General features: G+C 35.1%; 1 protein-coding gene and 1 long non-coding RNA gene across 2 annotated transcripts in view; both read right to left on the bottom strand.

Annotated features, from left to right (window-relative positions):
* NEBL (nebulette) overlaps nucleotides 1-16,128 on the bottom strand; it is a gene marked incomplete at its 3' end in the record, with an annotated part of 349,160 nt that overhangs the window by 111,660 nt on the left and 221,372 nt on the right. The gene's annotated exons all lie outside the window — the stretch shown is intronic.
* The window catches only part of LOC307050638, a 54,923-nt gene that overhangs the window by 2,056 nt on the left and 36,739 nt on the right, over nucleotides 1-16,128 (bottom strand). The window contains exon 3 of the long non-coding RNA XR_013810803.1: nucleotides 14,408-14,498. This is a non-coding gene — a long non-coding RNA (uncharacterized lncRNA). The remainder of the gene's footprint in view (nucleotides 1-14,407; nucleotides 14,499-16,128) is intronic.

Genomic DNA, 16,128 nt, shown 5'->3' with positions numbered 1-16,128 from the left:
CATAAAATATATATATATATATATATATATATATATATATATATATATATATATATATAAAGGCCAGGAGGGCCTCATGCAGTATAAAAGCCCAAAGATAAGAGCTAACTTGTGTATTTGTAATACAGAAGTCTTCCATCTTTTTACAGTTTGATGTTTATCTGTAACCAAATGTATTTCTGTAACAACTGCCAGGTCCTAGGGGTAATTCAGGTCTCTGGGGACACAGCCCCTGGCAAAAGAAACAAGTCTATACCACCATCACAAGCCATGCAGTGCTTGACTGTCTTCATGTTCTTAAGGTCACATACAACAAGAATCTCTTGGATTTTGAGAAATGTTTCATACTTATTTCACTTCTTTCTCCTTTCTTTTCTCTACAGTGATAGAAAATGTGTTCTTCCCCAACATAGTGATGAAGTGACTTGCAAATGAAAATCCATATTAAACAATTGAAATAGATTGAGATACAGCTCTGTGTGAAGGAACATTTACAGAGATAAACTGAGTATTTCCACTTTGAAAATTAATTCAACATCTCCTATTAAAAAATATTCCCCCTAGGGCTTCCCTGGTGGTGCAGTGGTTAAGAATCTGCCTGCCGATGCAGGGGACAGAGGTTCGAGCCCTGGTCTGGGAAGATCCCACATGCCGCGGAGCAACTAAGCCCGTGAGCCACAACTACTGAGCCTGCGCGTCTGGAGCTTGTGCCCCACAACGGGAGAGGCCGTGACAGTGAGAGGCCTGCACACCGCGATGAAGAGTGGCCCCCGCTCGCCGCACTGGAGAAAGCCCTTGCACAGAAATGAAGACCCAACACAGCCAAAAATAAATAAATAAATTTATTAAAAAGTGTATATATATATATATTCCCCCTAAATGGTAGATGAGAGAGAAATTAGTTCATCTGACTTGTTTGCCTGCCTTGGCAGTCTTTTCACGTACTCATTTTTAGTTGCCTGGGTTTTTTTTATGACTATCCCCAAAAGGTTCTTGCTTCTCAGTTAAATCCCTGGTTATTTTACTTTTGCCTCATGTATTTCTTCATCATTTGGCATCTATCCAAAAGAGAACTTTACTAATAGATGAGGGAGAGAAATTGTTTTTCAAAACAAGTAATGTAAGCTTTCTAGGGCATTTTGTCTTCTTTATAAAAGAGAAGAAGAGTTCTGCTTATTATTAGCCCAATCTATTTTTACAATTAACATTCATTAAGCCTATCTTCTCCTTCTTAATGGCTATTTCATTACTGTTTGTTAATTAGAAATCAAAAGAATACAAAACAACCTGAATAACTGTCACCATAATCAATTTTGCCATTAAAGTAAGATTTATTAGTGTTTTTCTATATTCATACTCCTATTTTCAAAAATACAGATCCTACTCACAAATGAAAGCCACACATCTAGACTGGTGTTGGAGAAGAACAAGAAACCAAAAATAAATTTTGGCTCAACAATTTTCAGGTTGGGATGCCAAAATGTAAAATACCTATTCTTCTAAGCATATTGACAGGGGAAAAAAAGGCCTCTTATTCAGAGTCTACATTAACATAACCACCAAGTGAACTGAAAGACTTTGATTTAATTTGCTGCTTACTTGAGATATTTGTTCCAATTTAATAACCACAAAGCTAAAACCATAAACACTTCCGCAATCCTTCCCACTGAGAGAAGCCCAAGGTTTGAATGGCCTCTGTATGGCTTGCAATCAGAACCAAAGGGTCAAGCACGAAAAAACAGCTTGGCTATCCCAAAAAGTATCCCTTTCCTGAAGTTTTGTGTGAGATGTGTCAGGAAAAATTGTGAAAGACTTTGAAACTGACACACACAAAAAATTACACCATGTCTTATCTAGTGTTACCTTCTGGCTAATTTGGCCTTTCACTGTCTTTGAACTACTTTACCACACAGTAAATTGTTGAAAACTGATAACGATGCTAATGATGCTTTAGCCATACAAATGTAAATTAATTGTGTCCTGGGGAAAAGCAATTGATTATTGGCTTGTTGATAGACCCTTTTATATCTATCTATAAATTCAATTCCACATTCCTTATTACTCGTTTATGTTTGGTCCTTCAAATTCACCTTTGAACCAACTGTAACATCTTACTGGTGGCCTCTTTAATTAATGAGTTAAAATCTTTGAAATGTGCTCCTTTTATGCTTTACAAGTATCATGATTTCACCTTTTCTTAAGAAAATCCTTTAAGAGATGCAAATGATTTCATTTCTTCTCTTTAACATTCAGCAAAAGCAGAAATTGAGAAGGTATTACTGGAGAAAGCCCTAGTCTCAAAAAAAAAAAAAAAAAAAGCCCTAGTCTCTAAATTCTGAGATATAGCTGTAAAAATTTTTGGTGTTTATGAAAATTAGCTTTTTGTTTTGTTTTGTTTTGTTTTTTAAAGGTCTGATCTCATTTGACTATTGGCAAATGCCACGTGTGCTTGTATATATGTACATTCACACACAAAACACACACACAACACACACATGCACTCAGGCAGAGTTATAATTCATCACAGCTGCCAGTTCCCTCTTGAAAAGCGTACAAGACTTCAATAAATGCAAAGACTTAATTACTTCTCACATCTGGAAAAACTTGAATATGAGAGTGGATTTATTGAAGAAGCTCTTTGCTTGGCTGTCAACACCATATCAAGAGCCAGAGAGAGCAGGCTTGATCAGTGTTGGCAATTCTTTAACCCTTCAGAGATAGATGTTCTACCAATTAATTCATAACATGTCCTGCTTACATGATTTATGAATTTTATGAAAACGCAGTAGATAATTTCCTAGTCATTTATGGAGAAAAGCTGTTTCTGTCATGTTTCCAGACGGGAGGAATCATATATTAAAATGTGCAAATAATGAGGAAGTTCTTATAGTCAAGGAAAAAGGGAAAGGCTTTTGGAGTTGAAGAGCATATTGAAAACAGCCATTAGAACAATAACTTATGTAAACATATGTGAAACTCAACAAATTCAGCCCTTTTTGGAGAAAGTTTAAAAATGGCTCTAAAATGCAAGTAGGGAGTTACATGAGCTCATAACAAGAAGATTTAGCAGGAACCAAGGAATGGGCAGATCTCCCTCTAGAGAGAATATTTAAGCCGGAATTAGGCAAAGAAACGGGGTGTAGGGAAGACATCCAAAGAACATTTGCAAAGACCCAGAGACAAGATTTGGAGGAAGCAAGAGTTCAGTGTCACTGGAGCATACAATGGGGAGAGATGAGGGCGGCGGGGAGAGCTCCCCGAAGTAAATGTATGGAAATCACTTTTCCTAACACAATAAGCCTAAGCGGGTTTGAGCCATGAACCTTTAAGAATAACACAGTTCCTGGTCAATTAACTGCAAACATCTCCTTTACACCTACTCTGTTCCCTTCATTTGCCTTGAATTTAATTTTTACCCCTTCATTTTATCATTAGCCAATTGAAATACCCCTCTTACCTGGACTTTATGAAAACTCATAGTGAAGAAATTATTCCCAATTTTATCAGTCTAATGAAGAAAAATATTCAAGGGAAATATATTTGTATTATATTTCCCCCCAAATAAATGGAAATTATGTTAAATGTGTTTATGATATAAATTTCACACTTCTACGATGTTACAATTACAGTTTACTTATTAAAACGCACCTGTTTTTTCCTACTTTTTACTAAATAAGCATTATCGATATTTCTACTTGAACCTTAAGCATCCAATTACTATACCTAAATTCACTAAGTATTTCTACCTTGAAGTCATGATTTCAGTATCAGTTAAGCCAAGGAAAACAACACAACTGACCTTCGCAAGTTTGGAACTTTTGAAGCACTAATTCCTGAGTTTTGTTCCAATTGTTTCCATGGAGTTTCTTCATGTGTAACTCAAAATATAAGATACTATCAAAATAAGACTATTATTAAAGTAAATGTATCGTTAAAACAGCTATAAATTTAGTGATTTTTAAAATAATTGGTACCCTTTGAATAGTGAGAACTAGTTTAACATATATTGGTGGTAATTTCTCTCTGAGGACTTTATCTTCTTTATGATTGAATGTGTGTGTGTGTCTAACTTCATTCATTTCACAAATATTTCTTGTGTGCATTCTATGGTCTAGGCACTATTTTAATTTTAATCTCTTCAGATAATCAATGAATAACACCAACAAAAATCTCTACCCTCTCCTATTTCAATCACATATTCATTCATTAAATATTTATTGAGCATCTACTTTATATCATGTATTGTACTAGGCTTTGCATCTCTGGTATATTTCAGATACTAAATATACATGTGATAGTCAATATTCACTAGTATAGTCGGTTAAAAATACGTATTTTTTATACTATGATAAATATGTTGGACTTATAAAACCTGCATTTTCTAACAACATTGTAAATCAGCTATACTTCAATTTTAAAAATTAAAAATAAATAAAAAACAAAAGCTGCATTTTCAAAAATGTAGCAGTATGTTTTTAAAAGTTTTTATCAATGTTCAAATAATTTTGTAGATATCAATTTTCTGTTCTTTTGTACACTAGTTGTATCTACAGGTGGTTTTCTCTATCCATCTTTTTTTTCTTAAGTTGTGTGTGCAAAATTTTTCTTCATAACCCCAATATGGTTGGCCTATTTTTGATTTGCTCATAAAGTGACATCTCCCAGGCAAAGTCTATCTATGTTGTTTTAACTATTTCCAAAATCATTCTCTGGAGCAGCTTTGTCTAGTAGAATTGTAATGTGAGCCACATATGTAATTTTAAATATTTTAGCTGCCACATTAAAAAAAGAAACAGATTAAATTGATTTTAATGATATCTTTATATAACTCAATATATACAGAATATTATCTTTCAACATATGTGATATTTTATCTTTTTTTTATACTAGGCCTTTGAAATCCCGTGTGTTTTAATTTTACACTTACAGCACATCTCAATTCAGATGAGCCATATTGGATTGTGGCTCCATAGTGGACAGTGCAGCTCTATGGTAATGCTGTGAGACTGGAAATCATTAGCTATTTTTTCATTTTTGATCACATATAATTTAAATATGAAAAAATACATTTAAAATTAAATTTCTTAAGATGAGAATTTCAGAATTCTAATAATCAAGCAATAAAAACTGTAATCTATTTTAGTTTCCAAAACTATCTAAATCAGAGTCCTTTGTATGGGAATGTATTTTATTAAAGGGTTTAAATTGTTATTATAAATAATGAATTAACTCTTTAAATTATGTTTTAATTAACTTCACCAAAGGTGTATTTTCAAACTGCTATCTTGTTTCATTAATGAGAATGACATATTTAAAGTCCCAGCAGTTTTCAGAATAAATATTTACTCATTAATTATCTAACAAATAGATAATTATATGAGTGAATAATAAATATTCACTCTTTTTCTCTCTAAATAACAGAAGCCCAAATAGTGAAATATCCTCCATCAATACTCCCATTTTTTTTTGAAACTCACATTTTTAACTCACATTGTGCAATTTAAAACACACCAGCAATTTCTTCATCAATATGGCCAGGTTAAGTCCTTTTTAAACCACGTTGTAAAGCAATGTCACGATGAAGTATGAGATTTTAATAAAGAAACTGATGGACCACTTAAAGAACCTAAGTGTTTTACTGAAATGAGACTTTTCTATTAAAAACTTGAAATCTTCAAATACTCAACAGAAAAGATCTTGAGGAATTAAGGGAAATGCAGCATCTCTTATTTCTGTTCCACAGAGGACCCAGCTTCTTTCCTTGATAGAGCCAGCAAAATGGCTATTTTTAAACTACTGGGATGTTTAATAATATCCAATTGCCATGAAATGTTTGAATCAAAAATACTGTTACATAAAATGATATCCAAAGCCTTCAATTTCATTTGTGTTATCCCTCATACAAACTCTGCTGAAAATTTTGGAGAAAGATAACTCCATATAAAAATGGAGGGAGGCAGTCAAGAACTCTTAGAAGCCCCCTCTTCTGGCCCCTACCAGGTACTCTGAGAGGGCATGAAAGGGTAATTGCCACATGCCAAGCACCTGCCTTGGGCTTTACATATAAAATCCTACTTAATCCTCCCAACATCCATTTCACAGATGAGACACTGAGACGCAGAGTGAACTCGCCCAAGTTCTCACAGTAAGAGATTCAAACCCAGGTCCGTATTACTTCAGTGCATGTAAAACCCGCTAGACCATAGAGCAATAATAGAACGCTGACTCATTGACTGACTTCTGGTAGCAATATTATTATTTTCTATTATCTTTTTCAATTTCCAACTTCAAAGGAATTGTCGTTACTGATGGTTCTTGAAAGGAAGAGTACTTGTGGTATAGAGACAATTTGGTTCCTGGGATGGGCAAAAGCAAGACTCCCCCAGAGTTAGAATCAAAGGTAAAAGCAGGTAACAGTGAAAGCATGATGAGCATCCTTGACCTGACACAACCTAATCTGAGAAGCCTTCCTGCTTTTCATTCATTAATGGTACATTTATAAGCGGTAGTGAGCCAGCAAATATTTAACAACCATCTTTCCCAGGGAAAGAAAGGAAGAAAGGAAGGAAGGGTGGGAGGGAGAGAGGGAGGGTGGAGCACAATTGGCTGGGATGAGCTGTTAGGAGCCGGCACCTCTCATGAAGCACTGTGAGTAACAACAGAAGCCTGTATCTCCTAGTAAATGGACCAAGTGTCACCAGGCAACCTGAGAAACTAATCTTCCAAAATTTAAAATACTCATTTCAAGATATACCATTATGCCATAGTGCTATTCTGTTCCTTACTTGCATGTTGAAATCATTCTAAATAATAAGATTTCAAATTTATTTAAGCAGTGCTTTTTCTCTTCTGATCATCATATACTGAGGTCATAAAGTCTGTGTTTGTGGTTCTCTTAATGATAATTCAGATGCATATAAGACATTGCACACACAAATGGAGGAAGTGGAATGGAAAATAATTTAAGAGGCAGATTTCATTGTATCCAAATAGAGCCTGCTCTTTCTACATAGCTGCCTTGACACCCAAATAGATCTGGTGTGTTTTCTTTTAATGGGATTCAATACATAACAGTTCAGAATATAGTTAAGTGTTCATTGAAAATAGTGTGATAGCAATGACTTTTATGGTAAGGTTTCTCTGATTGACACAAAACTGATGAAGATAACTTACCAAAAAAACTGAAGAATTCTCTAGATTTAGACTAGAATATTAGGAAAAAATCACCCCCAAATTTAAGAGTAATTATAATTGTATAAAAGAAATATTGGCCTCATATGCACTCCTGAGCTGAAAATGAGAATTTCATTTAACAAAATGGATAATTTTTTAAATGAATATTCTCTAGCCATTTCTTATAAATCTACATTTTTAAAGCATGAAGTAGCTACTTTTAAGGTTTTCCATTATAAACTGTCCAAAAAAGTGAACTTTATAAAGAGCATTCCCACTCTGAGGGTCTTTTTTTTCCCACTCTGAGGGTCTTTTTTTTCCCACTCTGAGGGTCTTTTTTATGTCAAAATTTTACTTAGATGTAAAGTTTGCTGAAAAGGAGGTAATTTTGTTGACACATATTAATGCAGTAACAAGGACATCTTTTTTTCAAGATTTTTAATTAAGCTTTGATACTACACCACAATCATCATAGTCCTATGAAATATTTTTTTCTTACAGAAATATCACTACGTGTGCATTTGACCAAGGCTGTACTTGGTTTCTTATTTTAGGATTTAAAATCATTAGACATGTTATTTCCTTTGACAATTCTTTATGGTATTTACATTACTCTCTCGTACAAAGAGCCATGAGTAAGGAAGTCTCAGATTTTCATTTAATCAGATTAAATAGCTAAATTGTATAATCCTATTTTAAAGTATTCATCTGTATGGGTTTTAAAAAACTTATCATAATAGCTTTAGATTTTCTAAATAAACCTTACAAGATTCTTTTTAGAGACCACCTGTGGCCAACTCAAAATACAAAAATTTCTATATGGGGTAAATTATCTTTATTATAAAATCTAATCTTCTGGGATAGAGTTGCAGAAGACTTTCTTGTAAAGAAGATTATGCTTTGACTAGTTCTTTATTTGTCTTTTTATTATATCTTAAGTTCAGTATTTTATTCTTTTTTTTTTACTTTTCCAAACACAGTACTATCTTTGTTTAAATATTCAAAGGTTCGAATGTTTATGATATAAGGACTAAATAGTTTTCAAAATATCATCAAAAATGTATCTTTTAAAGTTTATTACAGGCTTTTATAATGTTTGTATCTCAGAAACAGGACTAGTGATTGTATTTGGGCCATGATTTGACGAAGATCATAACTGACTCATGAAATGTGTTATAATGGAGCTTCTGCTCAAGTTCTTTATGTTATACTAAAAAAACAGAACACATGCATGAGATCATATTCCACACCGAATTGATAGCAGAACTTTACTTTTTAGCCTGGCAAAAACACTACTACTGACCAGGCAAGAATGGCTACGGACGGGAGAGATACGAAGCCCACTAGCTCCTGACTGAATGAACTGTGGTCACAGAACCATCACTTGGAAAGGGTGAGCTCTGGAAGCACCACTCTGGTGTGCAGCGAGGAGAAAGTGCCTCAGGAGGAGGAGTCCCAAGATCTGGGTTCAAAACCCCACTCTGCTACTGACCTGCTGTGTGGTGGCTGGTGGGTCACCTGAGGTCTTTGGTCCTTTATTTTCTCGAATGTAAAAAATTAGGCCAGCCTTTCCAGTTCTGAGATCGTATGATTACCTGATTACCAAATTTATCTTATCTACTAATCACCATGGTACAAAGCATTCAAAGATGAAAACATTATCATCAACAAATTCTTTGATCAAATCACTTTTTTTTTTTGGTCAAAGAGTTAATAGAAGTCAACTATGTTGAATAGTAGACACTGGGGTAAGTCCTTTACATTTCTTATCTCCTGGCATCCTCATCAACTCTCTAGAAGGTAAATACTATCTGGACCCCCAAACTGAAGATAAAAAGGGCACAGCACTTGCTTAAAAGTAACAGCAACAGGACCAGAACCAAGATCTTCTATATAGTTTGTGTATTGCCCCACCATTTATAACCACTGTGTGCATTCAACACTGTGATGTCATACAGCTGGAATCTACTTTTTTTTTTTTGGCAGTACGCGGGCCTCTCACTGTTGTGGTCTCTCCTGTTGCGGAGCACAGGCTCCAGACGCGCAGGCCCAGTGGCCATGGCTCACGGGCCCAGGCGCTCCGCGGCATGCGGGATCCTCCAGGACTGGGGCACGAACCCGTGTCCCCTACATCGGCAGGCGGACTCCCAACCACTGCACCACCAGGGAAGCCCTGGAATCTACTTTTAAAAACACCCTTTGTATTTTGACTACAGGTCAGAACCTAACCAGGTATGATTGAGTGGTTGATAAAGTACAGGATGTTTATAAAGCCCATTTCCATATACATCAAAATGTTTTTAACTACTAAAAAGACTTAGCCTTTAAACAACTACAAGAACATTTTCATAGTCTAGTCTAAAAACAGAGTATTTAATTCAAGGTACTTACATATAAGAAAATATAAGTGGATTCCATAAAACAGTGATGTAGTCCCAAGGCATGGGAAATCATCGGTGATGTAGCTATGCTGAGTATATACATGGCCATGGGTTCCAAAATCGATATAAACATAATCAGTGGGAAATTAAATTCTGATAGAGCCAAGAGTATGGCTTTGAAAAGCTTTTAAGCATTTATCTCTCCAATGATCTCGTGAGGAGTTCAAGCTCGCTTTTCAAGCAATGACACTGTCCAAAGCTCTAAAAAGCAGATATTTATCATAGCACTAAGTCTGTTGCAAGAATTTCTTGGCAGTTTGACTCAATATAAGAAAATAAAGTTTTCATGTCATCACAAATGGGGAAAGAAGTTATCTTAAGCACTATCTTTCCTTAACCCTCAATTTAATTAACATACTCTCTCAAGGTTATAATAATAGCTTTTATTATTCTTCACACTAATAATATTTTAGTTGTCCTGCAAATATGAATGTAAATGTGAAAAAAATAAAAATAACTTTTTAAAAATTACACTAGATGACCAACACAAAATAGATGACCAACTTTATTTATATTAGTTCTGTTTTATATATTCAGTTGTATTACATCTCCCAAAGGAGTACTTTGGAGACAATGGCACTGATATGTTTGAAATATAAATGTATATTGTTCATATATACATTATTTCAAATAACTGAGTATTTGATTCAAAATATCAATGTTTGAACTATTATGTATAAATCACTATGTTAGGCATTATAAGAAATATAAAACAATAAAATCTAGCCTTTTATACTCAAGAAGCTTTTAATCCATGAGTAGAGATGAAACAATCAGAAAATACACTGAAGTCATCAGGGAATTACAGAGTGCTGTGACAGCTCAGAGAATGAAGGAAATCACAAATATCAGGGAGACTCTAAAGTTTCATGAACATTGCCTTGGATCTGCACATTATAAAGGTAAGTCAGTTTTTCATAAGTGAGAAAAGGAAGGCTGGAAGACAAAGCATGAGAAAAGATAACAGAATGACCACACTATGGCCCCCATGAGAAATGAGTTCAGCATGCATGGGGAAGGTCTAGGAGTAAGGAATACATGAAAGGCAAAATGAAGACAGCTTCAAATGCCAAGCCAACAATTTTAAATATAATTCAATCAGAAATGCTGCCTCACAAAGTTTTAAGCAGGGGAGTGACATATAAATCAAATATAGAAAGATTACTCTAGTTGCAGTGCAGGTGAAATATGCTGAAATGGAAGGAAGGAGGATATCAGAAGACTTCTGCAAAATAGTCCAGGTAAGAAATAAAAACCTATATCCAGGATTATGAAAGCTGATAAAGGTAAAGGGTTGGGAGACACTAAAAATGTAGGCTGGGTAACAGACAAGAAGCAAAAATGAGAGGAGAGAGATCATTCTAAGGTATTTTGAGTTGTTGGGATAGAAAGGGAAATAGCCTCAGGCACAAGCATGTTGAATCTAAGATGGAATTGTTCAGGTGAAGTAACAGCTATCAGTTAGATATGCATAGCTGTCAGATTAGGGCACTGATTCAGCTCAGGAAAAGAGGTAAGAGTTCAGAGAAGCAAATCTTGGAGAAAAAGAGAACAATTTTCAAAGGTATCTCCTAAAAGAAAAGCAATTCACCCTCAAAGGACACTGATGATTGTTCATGTTGTATATAGGAAAAGGTACACTCCTGAAACAAGGTGTTCCAAGAGAAAATGAAAAATTCTCTCTATTCTGTTTTCTTAACAATTCTCAAAACCTACTTTGTTTTAATGGAATGCTTCATTTGAAATATTTATTGAGACACCATTACATGAATAAGGAACTTGGAATACAAAAACAAACAAAACAAAACAAAAAAATTAACTGCCCTAAGGGGCTTTTAAAACCTTTTACATATTTTTGTCTGGTTATAAAAATGATAAATGTTCATAGTGTACTGGAAGTAGCAAAAAGCATGAAAGCCAAGTGTTTGAAATATTGTATCAGGAATTGTTGAATTGTATAAAATACTTTTCCAGCATAGATCACTTTTCTTATTTGATATTTTGATCTGTATGGACAGCATATTGGTTTTATTATATTATATTAATAGGTGCCCTAATATTGAACCATCCTTGCATTCTCAGATTAAATACTACATTTTTTTTTTTTTTTTTTTGCGGTATGGGGGCTTCTCACTGTTGTGGCCTCTCCTGTTGTGGAGCACAGGCTCCGGACGCCCAGGCTCAGCAGCCATGGCTCATGGGCCCAGCTGCTCCGTGGCATGTGGGATCTTCCCAGACCGGGGCACAAACCCGTGTCCCCCGCATTGGCAGGCAGACTCTCAACCAGTGCGCCACCAGGGAAGCCCCTAAATACTACTTTTTATAGATTATTCTTTGAATAAATACAATTTTATAGCATTTGTTTATATAATAGTATGTAGATGAAAATGCACAAATATGTTCATGACTAGAGCCATTTATGTTGATGAACTGGAGTTTTCTTTTGAGGCTGTCACCTTTTTGTGTGCTCTCTGCCAATTTATGTACTTTTGAAATGGTTGTTCCCTAAACAGTAGGACAGACTCATCAATAAGCTGTAGCAGACACATCAATAAATTTGCCTGTGTGAACCATTCTCAGGTCCCAGGCTCTTATGAGACTATGACTCACACGACCTGACTATTCAGCGATAGCTCATTAGACCCAGAGCAAACACCTCACTCGAGGAGAAGTACATTGGCCATTCAGTGAGCAATAAGAAAGTGTTTATGTGTTTGAACCAAGAGACATTTAGCTGTAGATAATCAGACAGTGGTGAGTGCTAGAGCTCTAAGGCCAGTGGGTGGCTATTTTTCAACCATATGCCGATAAGCAGGCTAAGAAATCCTGTATTCAGAGAAAAACAGAGACAAAGAACCATATGTATGCTAAAACACATGATGAAAGAGGTTTGTTTTCTAAGAACTTCACAGTTCCCATGAAGTTCAGCCTTACTTGTTAGAACTGCTTTCTATGAGATTACACTAGATCCTTCCTATAAATCCTTTTTTACTTTAGCCATTTCTTAGAATTAAACATCCCTAAGACAAGATCAGGGACAGGAGCCTTTCATAATTATTTCACAATATTTTTCAATGTTTTCTTTAGTTATTGCTTTGCTCAGCTTTTCTAATTCCCCTAACATCATTTCAGTAATCTACATAATTCTTTTAAAAATCTATTTTATTTGTATTTTCCAGACTTATTAACATAATGGCCTATTATTAGTTAATTTATTGACAAGCTAATCAGACTCTGAACTAGAGGCAACAACACATCTAAACAGATGTTCAAAACTTAAAAGAAATGTATGAGAGTAAAAATAATGGAAATGATCTTAAATTATCAGGACAACTTTAATAACCAATTAGATATACATTGACTATATACTACACTAGCTCTCAAGATTTATTTTTTATATATTAGTAAAAGTTCTTTATAATACAGAGCTGGGATCTATGAATGAAAATAAACAAACCTATCATTATAATAATATTTCACCAACAAATACCTTTTAGACATTTAGCTATATAAGACACTAGGCTTTGAAAATTTTAAGGTTGATGTTTTAAATTAGACCTGCAAGCTAACAGGACATATTTAGAACTAGAGAGTAAATGAACATTCTATTAAAAACATAATTGTTAAAACTCATTTCCAAATGTTATCATAACCTTATCACTTAGTTATATAGCATAATAAGACATAAAAGATTATCTTTAAATTATAATCCTTATTAACTAAGTCATCCCTAATTTCAGATATAACTAGCTTTTTATTTCCTAGGAAAGAAGTAAAACACAATGAATCATAAGATGATTAACCAGTCATCTAGTTTGACTAGATGTTTGATGAGTACAGATTGCTAAATGTCAGAATTCGAGAACTACAGGCCAGAATTGTTCTTTATGGAGTTCCCAACTTTTTTTTGGAACAAATACAAAAGAAGGGAGGGTGGAAACAGTAGCAAATTATCAAATTTAAAATACAAAAAATATTTAATGTAGGAATATCTATGGTCTTATTATGAAATCTTTCTTAGGCAACTCTGAAGAAAACAATTTAATTTTCAAATACTCCCCTAATTAAAAGCCTCTAACTTTATTTAGGGATAAAATGTGTCCCCAGCTGAAGCTCTTCAAGGCAATAGACTGTTTTATACTCTACCACTAGAGTGACAGACCAGTGATATTTCAAACAGGATATACACATCCTGCACTGCATTGACATGCAGGGAAAATCACTGGAATGTCTATCCACAAATTTTTTTTACTCTGAAAATTTAAGATAGAAAAATTTAATAACTGATGGATCTACAGTAGCACATGTATGTAATTTATAAGTAAATATAAAATATACTAGGAAATGAGCTCAGACTTTTATTTACTGATAGGGACTACACGGTAAAAAAAGAAGAGTTCAGTGCACTAAATCATAAACCTCTTGATGACAGAAACTAACCTGGATTAGCCTAATAGTCCATGTGTACCCAGAACAGAGTTTATGAGAGTATTAACTTTTTACAAAGTTAAAAAGCAGGTTGTGAATCCAGAATCTACCATTTTGTTCTCTCCGGGCACACAGACATACAAAATTGCACCTAAAATGCTGCCAGCAAATCACTGTCTTCTGTAATAGTCACTAATACTGTATTTTCACACTGGCCTGATACACTGAATTCATTTCTCTCTTCAAAATGCCTTTGCCATTTTTCATCTTTCTTACTGATGTGTCTGTTGATGTCACAGCTGAATGTACACTGCTGAGCTAGGATGCAATTTGAGGCAGGTTTAGAAAATGTCTATTTTACTTACTTCTGACTGCACATTATTCACTCTTCAGCCACGCATCACTATGTACCTCATCTTTAACTCGAAATTTGGGACAATTTGGATCTGGAAAAGACTGGAAAAAAATAAAGGTAGTTATGCAAATTTTAATATAAACAAACTTGCCCGGAGGCTGTTCAGTCAACATAGGAAAGTAAACTCCCTCTGAACATCATGTAAAACGTTGAGCAGCAACCATGTCTATAAAATCAATGTGCTTTTCTGTCTCACACTGGCCTTCACCAAAATCATTCTACTTAATTTTCAAGATACATCTTTGTGTACCTGCCAAGATCTTATGAATAACATCTGAAGGAAAAAAAATGAGAAAAAATATTTTTAACTCCCTCTTCTTACAATCTGATAAAAGCAATTTAATTGTGTTAAAGGTGATATTATAAACAAAATTTAATATGACCATTGAGGAAACAAGAATGAACATTTCCATTAAACTATTACTAAAATAGGGCTTCCTTGGTGGTGCAGTGGTTGAGAGTCTGCCTGCCAATGCAGGGGATACGGGTTCGAGCCCTGCTCTGGGAAGATCCCACATGCCGCAGAGCAACTGGGCCCATGTGCCACAACTACTGAGCCTGTGCGTCTGGAGCCTGTGCTCCGCAACAAGAGAAGGCAGCGACAGTAAGAGGCCCGCGCACCACGATGAAGAGTGGCCCCGGCTTGCCACAACTAGAGAAAGCCCTCGTGCAGAAACGAAGACCCAACACAGCCATAAATAAATAAATAAATAAATTTATAAAGGCAAGAAAACCAGACCTATTCCAGAAGCTCACAAATGTTTAGCTTTAAAAAAAAAATTACTAAAATAACAGGGTCCAAAATGGTATACATGGGATACAGTAGGCATAGCGGTTAAAACATAGGAGCTGGAGGAAACACATGAGTTAGGATACAAGCTCCATTATTTACCAGCTCCATTAGATTGGGCAAGTTATTTAACCTCTCAGAGCCAAGCATTCCTCATAAGAAATATTGAAATAATAAAGATTGCATCCCTAGATAGGTTTTGTGATAATTAAATAAGAGGATGTACTTAGAACACTTTAATCAGTGCACTTAGGTAAGTGCTTAATAAATGCTTAATGTGGGGCTTCCCTGGTGGCGCAGTGGTTGAGAGTCCACCTGCCGATGCAGGGGACGAGGGTTAGTGCCCAGGTCCGGGAAGATCCCACATGCCGCGGAGCGGCTGGACCCGTGAGCCATGGCCGCTGAGCCTGTGCGTCCGGAGCCTGTGCTCCGCAACGGGAGAGGCCACAACAGTGACAGGCCCGCGTACCACACACACACACACACACACACACACACACACACACACACACACACACACACACACACACACACACACTAAATAAATAAATAAATAAATGTTTAATGTTATTGTCATCCTCTCAAAATTGTTTCCACTTACCATGATCATAATAAAAGATTTTGGCATTTAAAAAATTCCAGAAATTGACCAAAATATTAATATATTTCTGGGAATCAGTAGCAGGGTTCTTTCCCAAATATTCTAAAATGAATATATTATAATTAAACTAAATCATGTATTATTTTAAATATTCCAAACTAAGAAAATATTTTGTGATAAGAGAAGGCATCCGAACGGGTTCTAGGTCCTTGCTAGGAGACTAGTCACCCATATTTACTGAGAAAATCATATCTTTATGAGGAAATCATGCAATGTAGTA

Source organism: Hyperoodon ampullatus (genome assembly GCF_949752795.1).
Source record: "Hyperoodon ampullatus genome assembly, chromosome: 3".
Classification (NCBI taxonomy): Eukaryota; Metazoa; Chordata; class Mammalia; order Artiodactyla; family Ziphiidae; genus Hyperoodon; species Hyperoodon ampullatus.
Note: the sequence above shows the minus strand (reverse complement) of the source record. Positions and strands in the feature narration are given on the sequence as shown.